Here is a 24315-nt window from a genome sequence, read left to right as displayed (position 1 = left end):
TAGCTCTAGACAATCACGAGCAAAGTTCTCTGGCTCATGACAGTTGAAACATCTCAGCTTTCCTTTGTTAAACCTAACCTTCTTTTCTCCATTCATTCCCCAATTGTTCTTTCTTGTTTTCTTGGTAAATTGTTTCTCCCTAAACACTGCCATGGCAATCTGCCAGGTAATATCCATTTCCTCAACGTCTTCAGGGTGAATCTTTTCAAGGTCAACAAAGGAGATTTGGGGAGGCAAGTCTCCAGCTACGAAGGCATTGTAGCAATTTACCAGACCTGATGCTAGTGCCAGGTTTTCTTATGTTTCCTTTGGATCTGAAACATTTGTAGGATCTTTGGAGGAGGAGGCTGAATGTTGGCAAGGCATGGATGATGGAGTAGCATGGAATTGTGGTTGTGGTGTAGAGAAAGATAAATTTTGTGGAGTACTAAAAGCTTGTGATTGTGGAACTGTGAATGATAAAAATGCATTATTTGATAAAATTCCCAAATTGGCTGTTAAGTAGGAGTTCACATGGTTTATCTCTCTTTGTTTGTCATCCAAGTCATAGGCTTTAATGATAGCCATTGTTTCCGCCAAAGTGGGCCGATTGAGATCTTTTGTTTTCTTGATAACTGTGACTTTCATGTTCCATGATTTCGGAAGAGAATTCAGTAGTTTCTTGTTGATTTCTGAAGGTGGCACGGAAATTTCGGCAGAACTCATTTATGTGGTTAGAGTGATAAATCTCTGCAGTTGGACCTCCAGTGTTTCTCCGAGAACATGATTAAACATATTGAATTTTTTTCGAAGCATGTCTTGTCTGCTTTGTTTCATGTCTCCATTGCCCTCATAAACCTCTATTAAGGCTTCCTAAAGTGACTTAGCTGAGTCATACTCTCTGAAACCTATAGCAATATCAGGTGATAGAGTCATAGTTAGGGTTTCTAGTGCCTTTTCTTGTTCTTCAATTTTCTCAAAATATTCATCCCTATAATCTTTCACTGGTTTGTCAGTTATCACTCCATTTGCAAGAGTAGTGGTAATCCTGACAGGGCCATTAAGAATGTTGCGCCATACTTTGAAATCTTTCATTTTGATGTATTTTTCAATTCTGTATTTACATTCAGGAAATCCTTCAACGTACAGTAGACGTGGGATTCTTGTGGTAGTTCCCATGATTGAATCCAACTCCTGATGAATTGCACTGTTTTGGGATTCCATTTTTTTGTTTTTTTTATTTTTTTATTTTTATTTATTTAAAAAAATTAAAAATACTAAAAATAACAGTTCACAGCTAGGTTTACAGTCAACCAAGGGTTTACGGTCAACACTAGTTTGCGGCCGAGAACAATTTGCGGCCGAAAACGATCAAATTCTAGTTTACAGCCGAAAACTCAAATAGTTTATAGTCGAGAAAATGTTTACAGCTGTAAACACAAGTTGTTTACAGCCGAGAATACGTTTACAGCCGACAGGTCAAGTAGTTTACAGCCGAAAAAGCCCATATTTTTACAAAAATGAACGATTTCCAGCAGATTTTCAATTCTTTTAGCCTTGAATTCACAACTAGCAACAATAACACAACAACAACAACAATAGCAATGAATGATTTGCAATATGAAGCTTGAACAACCCAGCCGAAAACTAAGCTTGATCAGTTTTTGATACTAGATTGGCTCTGATACCAATTGTAAGTCCCAAAAACTAGGAACCAACTAGTGATCAATCACCAAAAACAAGCTTGAATGACAAGAACAAGGAGTAAAAGTAAGATGGATCCAAATTGCACGCGTTTATATTAACCGTAAAAGTCATGTACAATGGACTCAATACACACATTATGAACCGTAAACTGCTTCTCACAACACTGACACTATTTCTAGGGAACATCAATCGTAAACCTTGTTTACGGTCGTAAACAACACAAGAACCATAAACGTTACATGAATCGAAAACACTGCAACCGAAAACCCCCACCCAACCGTAAACACTATCAAAAACTATACATATGAATGCCTAGCCCAAACCAACAAATCATGACCTTACAATGACGACTGAAGAGAGTAAAGAAAAAATTACCAGAAACCCACATTTATAACAAAGAAGACATAAGAAAGATAATTTGACTGCTTCTCGGTTACCTCGAGATGGATAAAACTTATCCATTAGGGGACAATCTTAAACTCTTATTTATCTCCTCTTTTTAATTTATTTTTAAGTTATTCCTTTAATATTTTTGAAATTAACTCCTATATTTTGAGGAATAACTTTGGAGCAATTATTAGGGTCAGGATCCTCAAAGCATTCAAGATCCTTAAACCTCATTAGATATTTGCGACCCTCAACTATCTCAGGATCCTGACTATTACCGCTATTATTCTTTACTAACATGTATAACGGTTATCTTTCGTTCTTAATTAACACATGTGCAGAAATAGTCAAGAGAAGACTTATTCTCAACAGAGAGTCGTTTCAACTATGATAAAGACCCGGAATACCAAGTCAAACAATGTTCATAAAGCTGGTCATAGAGGATCCCGAGAATATCGAACATCTTTTTCGCTAGTTTAGACTATAAGTTGACATATGTATCTCGTACACGACACACTCTACCTACTCGTAGCTTACTTTATGAACTTTTTCACGTGTTCTTACTAAAATACTATCGATAATCATCATTTTATATTAATAAAATCATCAAGGTAGGTGATCATTATCACCTCCCAAGGTTTGTGTCGGAGATCCTAGCCAGGATCAAGGGCTTTCCTTGTAAACAATCGTGTCATTCTCTTTACCTTTCTCTATTGCACAACTAGAACATCACAACCTCTCGTTTAATTTGGTTGATTTATACTTGTGTAATTTTTGACCAAAACACCTAGGATCCTGAGAATCTTGGAATAGATGAGGCATTAAGGAAGCTGATCTCTTTCTCTCAATCCTTAAGCGCTTTTCCCTTTTTTATTTTACCTTTTACTTATCATCATTTTTCTCATGTTGCTGACCACCTCTCCCGTTCTACCGAGGATCTAAAAATAAAGCTTGCTCAAACCGAACATGTTTTGAAAAAGTAGGAAGATATGAACAATGAGCTCTTGCAAAGGGTGCAGAAGTTTTCCAAAGAAAAACTTTAGAAGGAGGAGGAACATGTGGCTGAGATCAATAAGGTCATAGTTGAGGTGAAGGCTAGTATTGTGGAGGCTGTTTGGGAGGCGACGATAAAGCTTACAGAGGATCTGGGGAATGTGGTATCCTAGAATGTAGTCGGATGGCGTGAGGCACTTCCAAGTTAACTGTCAGGCCTGTGAAAGCCAGTCAGGATCCTATTCCGCAGTCGAAGGAGGGAGGAGAGAAGGATAAGATGGAGGTGGTTCCGAGTGATGGTGATCAATTTGCAACTTAAGATTTATTTAGTTTAAAAACAATTTTAATAACTTTGGTCCTATAAGACAATATTTTACTCTTTTTTTTATGGGTTTAGTAGACAACCCTTTTAATATATATATATATATATATATATATATATATATATATATATATATATATATATATATATATATATATATATATATATATATATATGGTCGTTTTATATTTCAATCTGTGTGGTTTACATGTTTGATTGACATGTTGTACTAGGATCTACAAATAATTGGGATCCTGAAAAGTTTAGTTCTTGCAAATAATAATGAAAGTTTAGTTCTTGCGTGGTTTTCTTGTTGAATTGACATGTCGTGCTAGTCTTTCTCCTTTTACTAAATAGGATCTATTAAAATTGTTAGTCAATAATAAATAATTGACAAATTAGTGCAATCCCATGATTAGTGCCTCATATTTCGCCTCATTGTTGGTTGCATTGAACTCACATCTGATTGCTTGGGGGTAGGATTTCCCCTTGTGTTGATTCTAAAAGTTGTTTGGCTTATATTTCTACTTCACCTTGTAGATCATCACTAAAGTCAGCCACAAAGTTTGCCAATGCTTGAGACTTTATAGCGGATCTTGGCTCACGCTTTATGTCATATATGTTTAGTTTCATGGACCACTTTTCCATCCTTCCTAACATTTCTCGTATTCTCATAACATTATTAATGGGATAATTAGTTCTTACATTTATACGACGTGTTTCAAAATAGTGTCTTAATTTAAAAGAGTAGTTACTAATGCAAGTATAAGTTTTTCAAGGTTGAATTACCTGATCTCATGATCCAAGAGACTTTTACTTACATAGTAGATGGGATGTTGGTCCCCGTTAAGATCCTTAGCTAAGACTGCACTCACCGTGTTTGAGGATACTCAAAGGTAGAGAAGAAGTGGTTCCTCATCTAATGATTTTACCAATAGGGGTGTTGAACTTAAATATTTTTTAAGTTCCTAGAAAGAACCTTCGTGTTACTTGGTCCACTAGAACCTTCTGTTCTTCTTCAAGATGTCGTAAAAAGGCTTGCATCTTTATGAGGATCTTGAGATGAACCTGTTTACGGCTGCCACTCTTCCTGTTAGTCTTTGAATATCTTTTGTCAAGGATGGTGATTTTAGATTGAGGATGGCCTTGATTTGCTCTAGGCTCGCTTCAATTCCTCTTTTGGTCAACATGTATATAAGGAATTTGCTTGATCTCATTTCAAAGTGACACTTGGAGGGATTCGGCTTCATGTTATATTCTTCCGGTATGTCTCATGCTTCTGCAAGATTCTTGAGATGATCTTCAGCTTTCTTAGACTTAAACACCATGTCGTCGATGTAGACTTCCATGGTGTCCACCAGTTTCTCTTTGAACATCTTGTTGACTAGCCTTTGGTATGTTTCACCTACATCTGTAATACCAAACATCATGGAAGTATAACAATATATACCTGTTGGAATTATGAATGTCGTATCCTCATAGTTAGATGGTTCCATCTGGATCTGTTGGAATCCTGTTGATGCATCTTTGAATGTTAATAATGTTGGATTAGGTATCGAAGCCCATAACTATACTTAGTATGTACTTGACCCAAGAGTAGCATTTGATAGGATGGATATTTGAGAAAGAGGTTAATATGATATATTAATATATTATAAGTATAATATATTAATTGAGGGAAAAGGGACTAGAACAAGATATGACTAAAATGGTTAAGCAATTGTCTAGGACAATCTGGGGTTTACCAAAGATTGGTTGCTTATGGATAGTTGGAAGTATAGTATAAGTTTTGGAAGGTCCATATTGACAAGTTCTTAGAAGATGTAACTCTTGTTCAGAAGTGCTAGTCATATGGAGTTATGGAAATGTTCCATAAATGGAAGTTAATCATAAAATATGTGTAAGATTAGAAACCTTAATGTAAGAAGGATGTTCAAAATAATGTACTTTGAATATGAGGCTTCACTTCCATGGAATTGGTCCAGTAACCAATGTCCAAAGGGAATACTTTGTAATATCATTGGCATAGTCTTTGTGACCTTTGTGCATTGACATTACAAAAGGATTATTGCATTTAAGTTTAGAATCTAACATATTATAGTAAATGGAAAAAATTTGGTATTCTTACACTTATTATGAAGATTTGGATTGAGAAATGAGTATCATTGGAAATGGTCACAATTGATCTATTTCACAAAGTAAGGTCCATAGGTAAACATAGTGCACATGCTTGAAGCATGGGATAACTATTTTTATAATTCAAGTATCAAGTTGATTAGTCAAAACATTATACAATGAATAATGTGTAATCAATATGGTGATTAAATAAAAGGTGTTTTATTTATATTCAAAGTTTTGAGACCATATCGGATGTGATTATTCTTGTATTTCATTTTACATGTTTTGACTTCTCGAATAATAAGATTATTCAAACTATCCACAATTGATCATTGTTTGGTAGCAGGTATTGAGGTAAGATTGTCATGAATCTGACTGTAGATTGTCTAAGTGTTTTAGACATAACACATGTATGTTCTAGTGTTCATAAGTACTCTCGTAATAATATTTGAGTATTGGATTAAACCCACACTCATCTTAATCACTTCATGGGATTTATCACGAGTGATTAGTGAGAAGATAATATCTTATATTCTCTAAACAGAGACATATAGTTGCAGTTTACAAGTCGGTTACACATTGATAATATGTAAAGGCACCAGTAACTTGGTCTTATAAAGCATATTATTGTGTGTGATTTGATGAGTAAATAGAGCAAGCATATGAGTCGATGTTTATCTGTTCCTTTTACCCTTAGAGGTATAAAAGCGATATTTGTGGGCCCCTTGATGATTTAGTGATGACATCCTAAGCGATTGGCCAAGCCTGGATTGATTTGATTTGTTGAATTACTCAATTGTCATAAATCGGAAATCGGGAAACAACATATGAACTAAGAGAATGATTAAAACCCATCTCCCAGTCCATATTATATCTTGTATAATGGAGGAATATATGATCCCTTATCTAATGGACGTGTTATTGACTAAGTCAGAGTTCGATAGTGGCTTTTAAGAGCTACGATTGCTAGTCGATTTTAAGTCGTACTTGCAGTTATAGTTATTAGACTTATCCAAGTGGGAGACTGTTAGATTAGGTGTCTAAGCCCATAACTATAATTGGTATGTACTTGACCCGAGAGTAGCATGGTCCATTTCGGGTTGCATATCACCAGGGAATTTGATAGGATGGATATTTGAGAAAGAGGTTAATATGATTTATTAATATATTATAAGTATAATATATTAATTGAGGAATCATATTATTTAATTAGTATTGATCAAGAATTAATTTGGATTTAATTCAGTGATCAAAAGAGACTACTTAAATATACAAGGACTGATTGTGTAAATCAATGATATATATATATATATATATATATATATATATATATATATATATATATATATATATATATATATATATATATAGGTTGGGATAATAATCCATGATTGATTATTGATGTGCTAAACTTATGAAAGAATCCATAATGTGTTAGTTCATTACAAGCTCAAGTGTAATAATTAGGGTTTACACATAACCCTTGGAATTCTACACTATATATATATATATATATATATATATATATATATATATATATATATATATATATATATATGACCCCTTGGCACAAAATTGAGTGACTAATCATCTTAGAGATACTCTAGCCGAATTTTGGTGTGCCTAACCTCTCTCTGAACTTCCTCCATTTTTTCATGGTGTGTTGTGAACCGTTTGAGGCATCACACTTGGGGTGCTAAGTTCTTAAAGGCCAAAATACAACAAGCTACAAAAGGAGGTCATTTTCTAACTAGTTTTTTATGATTCAAATATCAAATTGTATGCTAGTTGTAGGATTAATGCTTTGGATTTTTTTTGCATGTATAACTAGAGAAAAATTAGATCCAAAGCATTAGGGTTGTATGTGCACCATAGTATTGTTGTAATATATAAAACCCAACAAATGTTTCATGACCCGTAGTCACGTCTATCATGGATTCTATGTGTGGTAGAGGGAAAGGATCCTTAGGAAAAGCCTTGTTAAGATCTGTGTAATCTACACACATTCTCCACATACCATTCTTTAATTGTACCACATTAACTAGACACCTTGGGAATTTCACCTCCTTGATCATTCATGTTTTAAGTACTTTTTCTACTTCTTCTTGCATTATTTGGTTTCTCTCTATTGCAAACTTCCTTCTCTTTTGGTGTATTGGTCTGAAAGATGGATCAATGTTAAGTTTATGGGTTATTATATTTTTTTCTATACATGTCATGTCCTCATGCTTCCATTCAAATGTCTTGCTTCTAACTTTGATCAACTTTATTAGATCTTGTTCAATTTGTTCAGGCATTGAGGATCCTACGAGAATTTTGCCTTCAGGATCGTCAAGGTTCAGGGGAACTTCCTTTACATCTTTCTCTCTTGTTTCTAACATATCTTGTGTCCCTTTCTTTAATTTCTATTATTGTACTTGTATTGTTGAATATTTCATCGAAGTCTTGTAGTATTCTTTGGATTCTTGTTGACCTCCTATGATCTTCATTGTCCCCCATGGGGTGGGAATCTTCACAAACTGATGATATGTCGATAAGGCAGCCTTCACTTCGTGGATTCATGATATACATTGGATAACATTATAAGATGATAATGTATTAATTGCCCAAAAACATTTCATAGAGTTTACCCCCTCTATGTAGATAGCTTTAGCTCGCTGACTATGTTTTGGTTTCGCCATTAAATCCAATTAGCACTGAGGAACTTCTAACTATTATGGACTCTGGGATGTTCATTGTTTTTAATGTGTCTAGGAGTATAATGTTGATTGAGGATACTCCATCGACAAGGATCCATCTGACAAAATGGTTGGTGATGTAAAGAGCAATCACCAATCCATCTTGGTGAGGATCTTAGATTTTTTTTTATCTGCTTCGTCGAAGGTGATCTCTTGCTCATTTGTCATTGATGTAATATTTCGTGGCCTTTTTTTTGACACCTTGGTGTGCATATTTGCTACATAATAAGACATACCACAAGTGTAAGATCCTCCAGATATCACATTGATTAGCTTGGTGTTAGCAGGAGGGGATCCTGGTTTGTCGAGGATCTTCTAAGGATCTTGATCTCTCTCTTTGGATCTCTCGTTTCTTATTCCAAGGATTTCTTTGAGGTATCCTTTGCCTAAGAGGTAGTTGATCTCCTTCCTAAGAGCTATCAATCCTTTGTGATATTACGAATGTCTTCATGGTACATACACCATTTGGATTTGTATTTCCTACTAGTGTATTTTTATCCCTTTTTTTTTACCATATTGCTTTGTCTCCAAGATCCTACATAGCAAATATTATGCCTAAAATATCCTCAGAAAATCAATTTTCAATAATCTTAGGAAAGTCTTCTTCCCCTCCTTCATCTTCAAGGGATTAAGCCTATGATGATCAAGTTTGGAATACGGTTTTGACTTATAGAATCTTTAGGCCGAGGAGTCGGCCTTCCTATTAGGGTGATCGTATGTGCTTGGTTGGTTGCCCCACTTTTGGATCTCCTTATCATCTTCGATCCTTAAAAATCTTAGTGCCTTTCTTCTAACTTCATCCATCCTTTTGCATGGAATCATTACGAGGTCTTCACAAAAAGAATAGTCCTTCTTTAAGCCCATTTTAAAGGCTTCAACTGCAATCATCATGTCAATGTTGTGGATACTTAGATCATTCCTACCAAACTTGTTCAAAAAAGTCCTAAAGGATTCCTTAGGATTTTGAACCACTCGATAAAGATTACTAGTGATCTTTTCAAATGTTTTTCTACAAGAAAATTGATTGTTAAATAAATTAACTAAGTGAGCAAAGGAAGTACTAGAGTAAAGAGGAACGTTAAGAATCCATTTTAAAGCTGTCCATGTGAGGGTTGAACCAAAACCCTTGCACAGGCAGGCTTCCTTTAAGTGTACGAGAATGGGAATGATCTCCATTTTTTCCATGTAATATGCCATGTGCTCCTCAGGATTTGTAGTCCCATCATAAGGCTTCGTGTTAGGGGTTTGGAAATGCTTTGAAACTTTAGTATCAACTATTGCTAGAACAAATCTTGAGATCCTGTGGCCTGTGGAGGATACTTTCGGTATAGGTTGGACCACTCCGGGCACGCTCAAGATCATTTTCCTTAATTGTTGAAGTTCCTTAGCCATGATCGGGCTTACACCTGTATCAAGGTGCATAGAGCCAGTGTTACAATCATTATTATTTACGAAGTTACTAGGATCCTTAGTATTACGCGTAAAGAAGGTTTCATTGGGATCCGGGGTCACATGAGCTCGCTCGTCAGGAGTTGCATCCCAGACAAGAGCTAATGTTGGTACTGGGGATCCTATCTCCTAGAGACTTCTGGAGGATATCACGCTATCAAAGTTTAGGATCTTGGGTTACAGGATGTAGGGTGCAGCTTCATTGGAGGTTTGTGGATATATGTCCTCATTCTTTCCACTTCCTTAAGCATTTTCCTATTATCCTCTTATTATCGAGTCACCAATTGTTCCATCTTCCTCATCATGGCAAAAAGAAAGTTGTCGAAGACTATTACCGGTGGATCCTGGGATCCTTGAGTAGTGACTGGAGGAGTGTTTATCTTTGGCACATCAGGATTCTTTTTGGGACCTCCAGCTTGAGGTAGTGGAAGATTTTTAGAGGAAATGGGAGGAATTGAGGAAGAAGACAGGGTTGATTGCATAAACATGATTTTTTGAAAGGTTTTGAACACTACAGCCCCATGGTTGGTGCGAAATTGTTTTGGTCAAAAATTACACAAGTGAAACTCAACCAAATTAAATAAGAGACTGTGGTGTTTGAATTGATGAAAGCAGAAAATTATAATCAAGACAACACAAGGGTTTACAAGGAAAGCCCTTGATCCTTGCTAGGATCTCCATCACAAAACCTTGGTAGGTGATAATGACCACCTGCCGTGATGATTTTATTGATTAAAAATGTTGATTATAGAGATGAATGTGTAAATGTAAGTCCAAATATCGTAGATGAGCTAACCGTCTATTATGTGTGTAATACAAGTGTTATTTATAGTCCAATGCTAATAACAAGAAGTCTGATAATTTCGGGATCCTCTGAGAATAAGCATATGAACGTTGTTTGACTTGGTGTTTCGGATCTTTGGCCTGTTTGAGACGATTCTCTATTGATAATAAGTCTTCCATTGACTAATTTTTCACATGTTTCAATAAGAAATGATATATAACCATTATAGGTGTTAGTAAATAATGATAATAATAGTAGTCGAGATCTTGAAGTGGCTTAGGATCCTAAGTGCTCTTTGAGATCTGGGATCCTAAGAGAATTAAGGATCTCACCCTTAACAGTAGTGTTCACAAGTACATGTAAAATTCCAAGTTATAAGATTTATAATTTGTATATATATATATATATATATGTACATATATATATATATATATATATATATATATATATATATATATATATATTGATACACATTTCCTCACATAAATCATATTATTTTTACATAAAATGATAGGTTTTACATCTAACACTTGGGTATTTGATATTGGTTGTGGAACTCATATTTGTAATTCATTGCAGGGGTTCAGAAAGAGTAGGGAACTAAAGACAGATGAGATGGTATTGCATGTGGGCAATGGAACACAAGTTGCAGTCCAAACAATAGGATATTTTTATTTACATTTACCATATGGTCTATACTTAACATTAAACAATGTGTTTTTGATCACCTCTATTACTAGAAATATTGTATCAGTTTCCCGTTTGAGAAAATTTGGTTTTAATATTCAATTTGTTGATGATAATATTCATTCCTTATTGGATGGAATATTCTATTTTAAGGCTAGGCCAATAATGGAATTTATGAATTAAACCTAGTTAGAAACTCAAACAATAAGTCCCTTTATCATGTTAACACCAAAAGGCTCAAACAAGATTTGAACCAAACATATCCATGATATTATTGACTTGGCCATATAAACAAGAAGCACATATCTCAACTTCAAAATAGTGGACTTTAGGGGGAAATGACATTGAGTCATTTGACATATGTGAGTCTTGCTTATGTGGCAAGATGGCAAAATCCCCTTTCTTTAGAACAAGTGAAAGGGCAAATGTTTTGTTAGGTATCATACACACTGATGTATGTGGACCTTTCAAAACAATGTCTAGATAAAGTGAAAGATATTATATCACCTTCACTGACGACTTTAGTCATTTTGGTTATGTGCATTTGATGAAACATAAGCATGAAGTATTTGAAAAGTTTAAATTGTTTCAAATTTAAGTTGAAAATCAACTCGACAAAACAATCAAAATCCTTCATTCTGATAAAGGAGGCAAGTACATGAGCAAAGAGTTCCAAGACCATCTAAGGAGTCGTAGGATTATCACACAACTCAATCCACCTAGAACACCACAACTTAATGGTGTTTCTGAGAGGAAAATTAGGACCTTACTTGATATGGTTCGATCTATGATGAGTCGAAGTACCCTTCCTTTATCATTTTGGAGTTATGCTTTACTTACCACAACACGTATCTTGAATATGGCACCAACTAGAAAGGTAGAGAAAACACCTTATGAGATGTGGTATGGAAAAGCTCCATCCTTATCTTATTTGAAAATCTGGGGTTGTGAAGCTTATGTTAGACATGAGACTTCAAGCAAACTTGAGCCTAGATCAACCAAATGCATCTTTCTAGGGTATCTTAAAGATTGTTTAGGATATTACTTCTAAATTCTTAGTGAGAATAAGATCTTTATCTCATGAAAGGCTGAATTCCTAGATAGCAAATTTCTAATAGATGATGCAAGTGGGAGGGACGTGGAACTTGAAGAAGATCAAGAAGCTCAACCGGATGCAGCTTTCGTTGAAATTAGTACAAAACAATATATTGTTGAAGATGAAGAGATCATTGCCCTTCAACCTGTTGAAACACAAGGCATTCATAGATCCAATAGAACTCATCGTGAACCTAAGAGATATGGATTTCTCATTGACGAGTGCTTCATGATGATGAATGTTGATGAGCCCATTAACTACCGATATGCAATGTTAGATCTTGAATCTAACGAGTGGCTTGAATCCATACACGCAGACATGTAACCCATGAGAGTAAATTAAGTCTGGGACTTGGTTGAACTTCCTGCCGATGGCAAGATTGTTGGAAGTAAGTGGGTCTTCAAGAAGAAGACTAACATGGATGGCAATTTACACACATTCAAAGCAAGACTTGTTGCTAAAGGCTTTAATCAAACTCATGGGGTTGATTATGATACAACCTTTTCACCGGTCGCTATGATTAAATCTATTATGATACTACTTGCTATAGATGCATATTATAACTATGAGATATGGAAAATGGATGTCAAAAATTCTTTTCTAAATGGGCACTTGGATGAAGATGTCTATATGGTTCAACCCAAAGGTTTTGTCGACCAAAAGCATTCTAATAAAGTGTGTAAGCTCAAGAGATGCATTTATGGATTAAAACAAGCATCTCGTAACTGGAGTCATCGTTTCGATGAGGAAATCATAAAAGTATGGTTTTATTAGAAATGAAACAAGAAAACTAGTGGGAGCTTGGTGACATTCTTGGTCCTATATGTGAATAACATATTAGTCATGGGAAATCACATTCCAACTTTATTAGGTGTAAAGACTTGGATTGGAAATTGCTTTTAAATGAAGGACCTAGGTGAGGCACAATACATTCTTGGAATCAAAATCTATAGAGATAGATCTAAACGATTAATAGATTTAAGCCAGGGTACATATATTGAGAAAATGTTGAAACAGTTTAATATGGAAAACTATAAGAGAGGATTTGTACCTATGGTACATGGCATCGTATTGAGTTCATCTCAGTATCCTAGCACAAAGGCTGAGCTAAACAAGATGAAAGGTGTTCCATATGCTTCGGCTATTGGATCTATCATGTACGCTGTGAATTGCACTAGACCTCATCTTGTAGGGGTGTGTATGGGGCGGTTTGGTTCGGTTATTGGTCAAAACCGAACCATAACCATTATGATTGGTTAATGCATTTTGGTAGCCATTGGGTATGGTTAATATTGGTTATGGTTAATGGTTTTTTGTCGGTTAACGGTTTTGGTTAATGCTTAATATTGGTTAACCATAATGTTCAAAATAATATAAATGGCGAAAGTATATTGACATTAAAAAAATAAAAACGAAATACAAAAAAGTCCTCGACGCCAATGTTTGTAACCTAGCTTATAATAATAGAATAAAATGTGTACCATTCATACTCAGAGTGAGATAATACATATTCACATTCAAAATAGAAAACATTCAGTAAAAGTATAAAACATTAAGAAAAATGACATTAATAATTTCATATATCGAAAATTGATATTAACATTAAAATAAAGCCAAACATTCATACACGTTTAATGCTATTAAATCAAAAACTATAAAATAAATAGCCAAACATTTAAATTATGTGTTATCTGGATAAAAAATCCAATCACTCATATACATTCAATGTGACTAAGTCAAAAAATCATTCGAATAGGTCTATAAAGTGAAAACAATCTTTGATTAGGATTATAAGTGTCAAGATTAAACTAATTATGAATAATGTTTACAAATTGTAGAATTAGTTGATTAAAATATAAAGTTAGCGGTTCAGTTAATAATGGCTCGGTTAACCTATAAAACCATAACTGAACCGTTAGTTATCGGTTAACAAAATTTGAAACCGAACCAACGGTTTTTAAAATGGTTGAGTTATAATGGTTTGGTTATATCGGTTCATTTGGTTTTGGTTCTGTTTTTCGGTTATTATGCTAACCCCTATAATCTTGCTTATGCTATGAGCATGGTAAGACAATTCCAACAAATCTAGGGGAAAGTCATTAGACAGCTTTGAAGAACATTCTTATGTACTTACGAAGAAATATGGATATGTTCCTCGTCTATGGAGGCGTGGAAGAAAGCTTAAGTGTAAAGTGCTACACTGATTATTCATTTACAACTAATCGAGATCATTGCAAATCACAATCTACATATGTGTTCATTATCAATAGGGGTACGGTATCTTGGAAAACCTCCAAGAAAAGTTGTTTCGGTCAAACATTACATAAGTATAAACCAACCAAATTGAACGAGTCGTTGGGATGTTCGAATTGTGCAATAGAAAAAGGTAAAGGGAATGGCACGATTCTTTACAAGGACAACCCTTGATCCTTGCTATGGATCTCCGACACAAAACCTTAGGAGGTGATAATGATCACTTACCTTGATGATTTTATTAATATAAAATGATGATTACAGAGAGTATTTCAGTAAGAACAAGTGAAAAAATTGTAGAGTAAGCTAAGAGTAGGTAGAGTGTGTCGTGTGCGAGATACATGTGTCAATTTATAGTCTAAACTAGCGAGAAAGATGCCCGATATTCCCGGGATCCTCTATGACCAGCTTTGTGAGCATTTTTTGACTTGCTATTCCGAGTCTTTAGCATAGTTGAAACGACTCTCTGTTTGACTTGATATTTCGGGTCTTTAGCATAGTTGAAACAACTATTATAAATGTTAGTAAGTAATAATAACGGTAATAGTCGGGATCTTGAATATTTGATGAGGTTTGAGGATCCTAAATGTTTCGAGGATCCTGGCCCTAACAATTTCCCCCAAGTTATTCCTAAAAATATAGGTGTTAATTTCAAGAATATTAAAGAGATAACTTAAAAATAAATTAAAAAGAGGAGATAAAGAAAAGTTTAAAAATTGTCCTTTAATGGATAAGTTTTATCCATCTCGAGGGAACCGAGAAGCATTCCAATCATCTTTCTTATATATTCTTTGTTATAAATGTGGGCTTCCGGTAATTTCTTCTTTACTCTCTTCAGTCATCATCATCTTATTGCGAAGGTAAATTTTCCTCTTACTTGTTTTCTTCTGTTACTCTAGTTTTCCTCGTCATGGTTAAGAAAACTAGTCGTTCTCGAGCTAGCTTTGTTACTTCTCCATAGAATGACTTCAATGATAAATAAGTATTTTCTTACGATGAGGTTTTCTCCGTTGACGATGAGGATATGCAATCATTGAAAACCATTGAGGCTTTTCCTTCTGATGTAGTTTTTCGACATTTAGAGACCACCGTTCAACCGAATTTTGTTTCTCCGACTTGGGTTTGCTTTACCGAATACCCATTTACTCTAGGTTTAACTTATCCTTTTACTGGTATCATTTGTGATTTCTTTTCGACATTTGGAGGATCCAGTTTTGGATTGATCGCTTGAATCAGTCCAAGAATATGGACATTGGGTTACCTGAGCTGGCTCTCATTCATGATCTTTCTACTTTCGGTTCTTCCTATTTACTGCTAAGAGTTAAGACAAACAAACCCCACCTCATTCTAGAATCTAAACAAAATGATGGTGCTTGGAAAGAAAAATACTTCTTCGTGAGACGTGATTTGATTCCCGACGGGGAATCCCTGCTAGAAACAAGGATTAAAAAGGGTAGGATTTGAATTTAAATTTTAAGGATCTTGAAATTTACTTCCCTTATTTTGTTTGTTTTGATGCAGCATTCAGATTTGAGGAGCCTGTTCCTGCTGTTGGTGATTCCGAGGACAAGGTTTCCAAATTTCTCGCACTTCCTACATTTGAAAGGTCGTTCAAGTTTAAACATTCCAGTCTCTAATAGGGTTCTTGTACTACTACTTCTATGTCTACTGGTAACATTATTTAGCTCGGATACTTCTTTTAGATTGAAAAGGATACTGAGTTGATAGGGATCTTTGGCAGGTTCCAAGGCTACTCAGTCCAAGGCTCATTTTGGTTTGGTAGATCTTGAAGACGTTATGACTAGCAGTTTGATAAAAGTTAAGCAAGAAAAAGGTGTCACTCTTCTTCCTTCCAAGAGATATCATGTAGACCCTATTGTTAAGGTTTCAAGATCCTGGAAGTGGAAGCCTTCTGAAGTCGTGGATTTTGGTTTAAAGAATCTTGGCACTGAGGATGCTCTTAGGAAGCTGACCACTTTTACTCAAGCCGTAAGTTTTTCTTTCATTCTTTGTAATTTTTTTAATTTTCATTGTTATTTGATCTTTTTCAGGTTTTTGACCATACCTCTGCCGATTTGAGGCTCCACGCTGAGAGAGTTGAGCAGACTCTTCGGGAACAGGAAAAGATGTGGAAGGCGATCAATGAGGATCTTCTAAAGCGAGTGGTACTTTTGAGTAAGGAGAAGTATAAGAAAGAGGGTGAGCATGCTGCAAAGATTGAGGAGGTGATTGCTGAGGTGATGAGCAGCGCTGTGATTGCTATTTGGGAAGCTAATATCAAGCTTGCTGAAGATCTTAAAAATTTAGGATTATGGAATGTGGTTGGTTGGCGTGAGGCAATAATCAAGCTGACCGGCAAGCCTGCTCCTGTCACTAAGGATCCTGCTGATGGGTTTTGAGCACTCTGACAACCTTATGGTGCACATGCAATCCTAAATGATTTGGATCTATGTTTTCTCTAATTATACATGCAATTGATTTTCCAAAGCATTATCCTAACTAGCATACAAAGCATGGGTACTTGAATAACAAAAACTAGTCAGATGACTTACCTCTTATTGTAGATTGTTAACTTGGACCTTTAAGAGCCTGGTACCCCAAATGTGATGCCTCAAATGCTTCACAAAACACCACCAACAATGGAGGAATTAAGATAGAGTGACTTGCACAAAATCAGCTCTTATGATCTTCCTGAACCACTAGTCCCGATTTTAGGAGCTAAAGGGCTTCTTTAATAGTGTGGCAAAACCCTAATACACCGTGACCTTTCATATTACTTAGGATCCATGGGTTAAACCTCCATGGACTATCCATGGACTACCATATTGGTTTAGCCCATCCTAAATAACCATAGGCCCACACTATAAGAATTATTGATTTACCAAATCAATCCCCGTGCATTTAATTAGTCTCTTTTGATCACTAAATTAATTCCAAATTAATTCTTGATCAATTCTAATTAAATAATATGATATCATACTAATATATTAGAACTTATAATATATTAATAAATCATAAATAACCTCTTCTCAAAAGTCCATCCTTTCAAATTGTTTTGGTGAAATGCAACCCAAATGGACCATGCTACTTTCGGGTCATGTACATACTGAATATAGTTATGGATTTAGACACCTTATCCAACAGTCTCTCACTTGAATAAGTCTAATAAATATAGCTGCAAGTATGACTTTAGGAACCGACTAGCAATCGTAGCTCTTAAAAGCCTTTGTCGAACTGTAACACGCCATTTAGATAAGGGATCATAGAATCCTCTGTTCTCAAGATATCAGCCAGACAAATACATGCGACATAGTTATTCTTATTGTCCAACGTATGTTTCACGATTTTCGATTTGGTTGACATAAAACTTAATCGCACACATCAATTGAGTTCTGACCGGGCCCGACACATAAATCAAAACAAAATCATCTAGGTGCCCAAGATATTGCTTTTAATCCTCCAAGGACTAAAAGGAACAGATAAACTTCAACTTATAAGCTTGTACTAACTACTCGTTAAATTGTACATAATAGCATGTTTTATAGCATCAAGTTACTGATGCGGTTTCGCACTATCAATGTACAATCAACTAGGGGTGAGCATGGTGTGTTCTGTGCAGTTTTTGGACCAAACCACAACCGAAAAATGCATTTGCGGTTATTTCAATTGAAAAACCGAAATGTGCGGTTTTTATGCGGTTTGGTTATGTGATTTTTTCGGTTTTACAGTTATTTTGGTATGGTTTCGATTTTTAACAGCAAAATGAGTTTGTACAATGTTGCGGTTAAAATGGTACGGTTTTTAATGTCTAGATCAGATTTTTGTTGACTTTAGTTTAAAATTTTAGATAATTTTGTTGACTTTCATTTATATTTATACTTTTGTTACAAATAATCTCCATTTTATTCTAGTTTATTTTTCAACTCAGTCCAAAAGTACCCACTTAGTGTAAAATAGACTAATTTTCTAACTCAAGGACAAGTTGCAGGGTAAACCAGACAACACCAAGTGATGCACATATATGGAGCTATTTATAATAAATCATTCAGTCTTTTGTAATATTTCCATTGACGATGCGGGACAAGTTCCCAACCTAAATGCTAGACAAAATTATTCTTTCATTCTTTTTTTTTCTCATCTTATATTATTTATGTTTTTTAATTAATTACATAAACATATATACATCACCTAATTAAATAATTACACAGAACCCTCCCATTTGTTTCTTTTAATTTGGTTTTTTCTCACCCCTACAATCAACTCATAGTCAACAAATCATATCTCTTGGTTTGAAGACTATATGATATTATCATCTCACAATCACTCGTGATAACTTCCATGAAGTGATTTATGTGAGCATGGGTTTAATCCAATACTCAAACCTTATGAGCACTCATGAATGTTGTAGCAATCATTTGCTATGTCTAAACAATTCAGACGTCTACAAACCAAATTGATAACAATCTTGCCTCAATACCCACTTTCAAAGTATGATCGAATGTGGATAGTTTGAATAATTTAATTATTTTGGAAGTCAAAACATGCAAAGTGAAACAATAGTAAATAATTGACACAAGACGATAACTTTACTTATAAATAATACACATTTGATTTAATCATCAGATGTTAATTACAATTTATCTATTACAAGTTTAAAAAAACCACCTAATCATTAAAACTAATATCGTCCTTCATCCCGATGCGCCTCACATGCTGTAAGTGCTAAACGCTACTCAGTCCCTTCGTGAGGGGATCTGTTGGGTTCTCCTCAGATGATACCCACTTGGCTACTAGGAGTCTTTCTTCTATCCAGGGTCTTATGAAGTGATATTTTTTGTCGATGTGTCTGGATCTGACATAATCCCTTGGTTCCTTGGCTAAGGCAACTGCATTATCGTTGTCACATAAAATCTACATAGGCTCCTTTATAGCTAATACAACTCAAAGGTCTCCGATGAAGTTCTTCAGCCATATCGCCTTCTTCGCTGATTCGCTCGTTTCTATGTACTATGATTCGCATGTTGAATCAGCTACAGTCTTCTACTTCGAACTTTTCCAAGTAATTGCTCCTCCATTTAGAGTAAATACCTATACAGACTGAGAGCGAAAATTATCTCTATTGGTCTGAAAGCTAGCGTCACTATACCCCACCACTCTCAAGTCATCACTCCCACTAAGGGTAAGGACCCAGTCCTTAGTCCTCCGCATGTACTTGAGAATGTTCTTTACTGCAGTCCCGTGAGCCTTGCCAGGATTCCCTCGATATCTACTGACCATGCTCAAAGCAAAGGCCACATTAGGGCGATTATAGTTCATAGCATATATGATCAAGCCAACAATGGAATCATATGGTATTCGACTCATCTCAGCTACCTCAGTCTCTGTACTCGAACACTGAGTCTTACTTAGTTTGGAATTGCTATGGATCGTTAAGTCACCTTTCTTGGAATCCATCATGTTGAATCTTTTTAACACCTTTTCCAAGTAGGTACTTTTGACTAAGTCCAATTAGTTTCTTACTCCTGTCTCTCAATATCCTTATCCCCATAATATAGGCAGCTTCTCCGAGGTCCTTCATAGCGAAAAACTTCCAAAGGCAGGACTTAACCTCCTGCAAGGTTGGGATGTCATTTCCTCTAAGAAGTATGTCATCCACATACAACACCAGAAAGCTAACTATACTCTCACTAGCCTTGACAAATACAGAGGACTCATCCTCGCTTCACGAAAAACCAAACTCTTTGACTTTCTCATTAAAACAAAGATTGCATATATGAGATGCTTGTTTCAATATAAATGGATTTCTCATGCTTACACACTCTATTAGGGTACTGTGCATTGACAAAACCCTTTGGTTGACTCATGTAAACATCCTTAGCCAACTTTGCATTTAGGAAAACGGTTTTGACATCCATTTGCCATATTTTATAATCATGAAATGCCGCAATGGCTAGCATGACCCTAATAGACTTAATCTTCGCTACTGGTGAAAAGGTCTCATCATAGGCAACTCCTGAAATTTGAGTAAATCCCTTCGCAACCAGTAGCGCCTTATATATGTGCACTTTCCCATCCATGTTGGTCTTCTTCTTGAAGATCCATTTGCACTCGACTGTCTTACGACCCGGTACATTGTCAACCAAGTTCCAAACTTGATTGTCATACATGGACTAAATCTCACTATCGATCGCCTCTTTCCATTTAGTAGATTCGGGGCCTACCATGGCTTCTCTATAGTTGTTTGGTTCATCCAAATTTACCAGTCTGCTATCATTGATAAATGTATCACCTTCTGCGGTAATATGGAAACCATAAAACTCAGGTCGAGCTCTAAATCTACTAGAACGGCTCAGAGGTATAGACTCATCAATTGGCTCAACAAGAGTCTCCTCCTTAGGTTGTTTGCTAGTGTTTTAGGTTCCTTCATCACTTGACTCTTGAAGCTCTTCAAGGTCAATTTGCTTCCCACTCTCCCCTTGGCATATGAGCTCTCTCTCACGAAAGACTGTTCTCCTTGCAACGAAGACAACATTATCACTCGGTCGATAGAAGATATATCCAAAGGATTTTTGCAGGTAGCCGATGAAAACACAATGCTCACAGCGAGGTTCGAGCTTATCGTGAGTCTCACGTCTCACGAAAGCCTTGCAACCCCAAACCTTGATGTTTTCTAACGAGGGAACTTTCCCTGTCCATATCTCGTGAGGTGTTTTGGCAACCTTCTTAGTTGGGACTAGATTAAGGATATGGGCGGCCAATATCTAAGGCATACCCTCAGAATGAGATAGGTAATGAAGCTCGACTTATCATGGAACGAACCATGTCCAACAAGGTTCGATTGTGCCTCTCAGCCACACCATTAAGTTGTGGTGTCCTAGGTGGAATCAATTGTGAATGGTTCCACATTCCTTAAGATAGTCAAGGAACTCGATACTAAGACACTCACCACCCTGAACGAATCAGAGCATCTTTATCTTCCTACCCAACTGATTTTCCACTTCTTGTTTAAACTCTTTGAAATTTTCAAAGGTTTCTAACTTATGCTTGATTAAGTAGACATAGCCATATCTACTTTTATCATCAGTGAAAGTCACATAGAAGTGGTTGGCATCCCTTGTGGCGGTTCTTAAGGGCCTACACACATCGGTGTGTCCGAGATCCAATAACCCTTCACCCCTTTCACAAGTACTAGTGAAGGGTGACTTAGTCATTTTTCCAAGAAAAAAAGATTCGCAAGTGTCATCCAACTTTAAGTCAAATGACTCCAAAACTCCAGCCTTTTGGAGCTGGTGTATGTGCTTCTTGTTGACATGTCCAAGACGACAATTCCACAAGGATGCCTTATCCTAACTATTGGAAGAATCAATATGTAACACATTATTTCCTAAGTTATCTACAACCATCACAGATTCATATACACCATTACAAGGTAACCCTTTAAAAAAAATACACCATTATAAAAAGCATTAATAGCACCAATTTCATTATCAAATGAAAAACTAAAACATTGTTTGTAAAAACCATGAAAGGAAATAATATTTATCGCCATATCAGACGAGTCACAACAATTATTAAAATCTATTTCTAACCCACTACTAAGAAATAAAGATTAAACTCCAATCTTGGTGATAGGTGAGGCCTTCGTATTCCCCATGATCAAGTTTATCTTCCCGTGCTCCACATCCTTACTTCTTTTTAGGCCCTGCATATCAGAACAAATGTGAAATCCACAACCTATATCAAGGACCCAAGAATTAGCATGTAATGAGTTTTTAGATAGAATGGTGTAAATACCTACATGGGTGGGTTTAACCTTCCCATCCTTAACATCCGACAAGTACTTAAGGCAGCTTCACTTCCAGTGCCCTTTTTCATGACAATATAAGCACTCTTTTTCTTTTGGGTTGGTTAAGGGAGTAGCAGAACCACCTTTGGTTCCACTTGAAGAGGATCCATACAGAGACTTTCCCTTGTGATCCTTGGAAGGGGTCTTCCTCTTCTTCCCTGTGCCATGCCCAATTGCCAAAACAGGGGCAGTAGTAGCAGTAGTAACAACTGATTTACCTTTGAGACTACTTTCAGCATTCCTCAAAAGTCCTTGAAGCTTGTTAAGAGTGACCTCCTCCTTGTCCATATGACAGGTCATGCAGAACTTTTCATAACAGGGAGGTAAGGAGTGTAGAATGATATCTATATCCAAATCCTCAACGAAGTTCACATTCAACTTTAGCAAATGGTCCACAAACCTTTGCATTTTCTGCAAGTGGGCTGTAATGGACTCTCCATCCTTAATCTTAGTTGTTATCATGGAAGAGATGATTTCATACCTCTCTTGATGAGCACTCTGATGTAATCTTTCCATCAGGTCTTGGTGCATCTCAAAAGGGTAGAAGTCCTCATAGGACTTTTGGAGTTCACCTGTCATAGTAGCCAACATGATACAAGACACCTCAGTGGCATCCTTCTCATGAGTCCAAAACTCAGCGATCTCCTCAGAAGTAGCAAAAGACGCATCGATTTCCTTAAGCTCCTTGTCTAGGATATATTCTTTGTCCTCATAGCGAGTGACCGTCCTGATGTTCCTAATCTAGTCATTGAAGTAAGTGCCATCAAAGATGACTCTCCCACACAAGTTCATGAGAGAGAAGGAGCCATTAGGGTTTGAGCCAGAAGCACTGTTGGAAGACATCTGAAAAAGAAAGACAAAGTTTAGATTAGATAAGAGTCCTTAATATAACACCCAAATGAAATACTTAGGCTACGACACAACACAATATTTTACAATTTAGAAGAGGGATGCCGTAATCCAACTTGCAAAATATCTGAAGGTAGGTAAATGACGATTTACCAATTTTCACTATGAAAAACGAAATTGATTATCAAGTTTTAATTGGATTGAAATTCCTAGATTCTTTTGAGATTCATTAAACTTTTCAATGGCATATTTAAATCTCGATTATGTCATTTAAGTTTGTGACTGGGATAACGAGGATCACAAACAAAGTTTGAATAACCATGCAGATTTACTTGGTACACTTGATGTCATTTATCACCTAATCGATGTGCCGGTTAACCACACACACTCCACCGATCTATGACAACCATTAAGCTACCATTTTCCATCCTTACTAGTCCAAATTAATGTGCCGATTAACCACACATGCTCCATGACGACTTGGCAAGGTGAAAAGTGTAATTTCATGGATTAGCATCAAATTCACATTTTCCTAAAGTAACTAAGATTGGGAATTTGATGAAACATTTAGTTTCTTTATAATTATTATTATACTTTTAACGATAATTAATGTCGTATCCTACCCGTTTAGCTAACGACCCTCCACCAGTCAAGGAAGTGGTGGGTGAGAGTGGACATCTATTAAACCACCATTTTATAGGTAGTAACCTTATACCCTTATAGATTGACTTTGTGAATGATGCCTACTAACGGTAAGACTAACTTGTCTTATACATACATACATACACACACACACACACACATATATATATATATATATATATAATCATTAAACTTTTAATATTATAATAGTATAAGGGTTGAATTTTAAACTTTTAAAATTCTAGGGTTTGGAATTAAAGTATTCACAAGTGTGACTTTACAAATTCCAAAACTTGAGGACAAGTTTTGAAACTATTCAAAACTTTTCATCTCTATAACTTATGAGTTTAATGACTTTTTAAAGAAAAGACTTTTCATTTTCCATAACTTAAGGACAATTTATGGAGTCCATTAAAGGCATTTAGATCATTATTTTAATTAACATAATAATCAAATAATTCATCC

This window comes from Lactuca saligna, chromosome 5, assembly GCF_052625555.1.
Source record: "Lactuca saligna cultivar CGN05327 chromosome 5, ASM5262555v1, whole genome shotgun sequence".
NCBI classification, from domain to species: Eukaryota; Viridiplantae; Streptophyta; class Magnoliopsida; order Asterales; family Asteraceae; genus Lactuca; species Lactuca saligna.
This window is presented reverse-complemented; position numbering follows the sequence as displayed.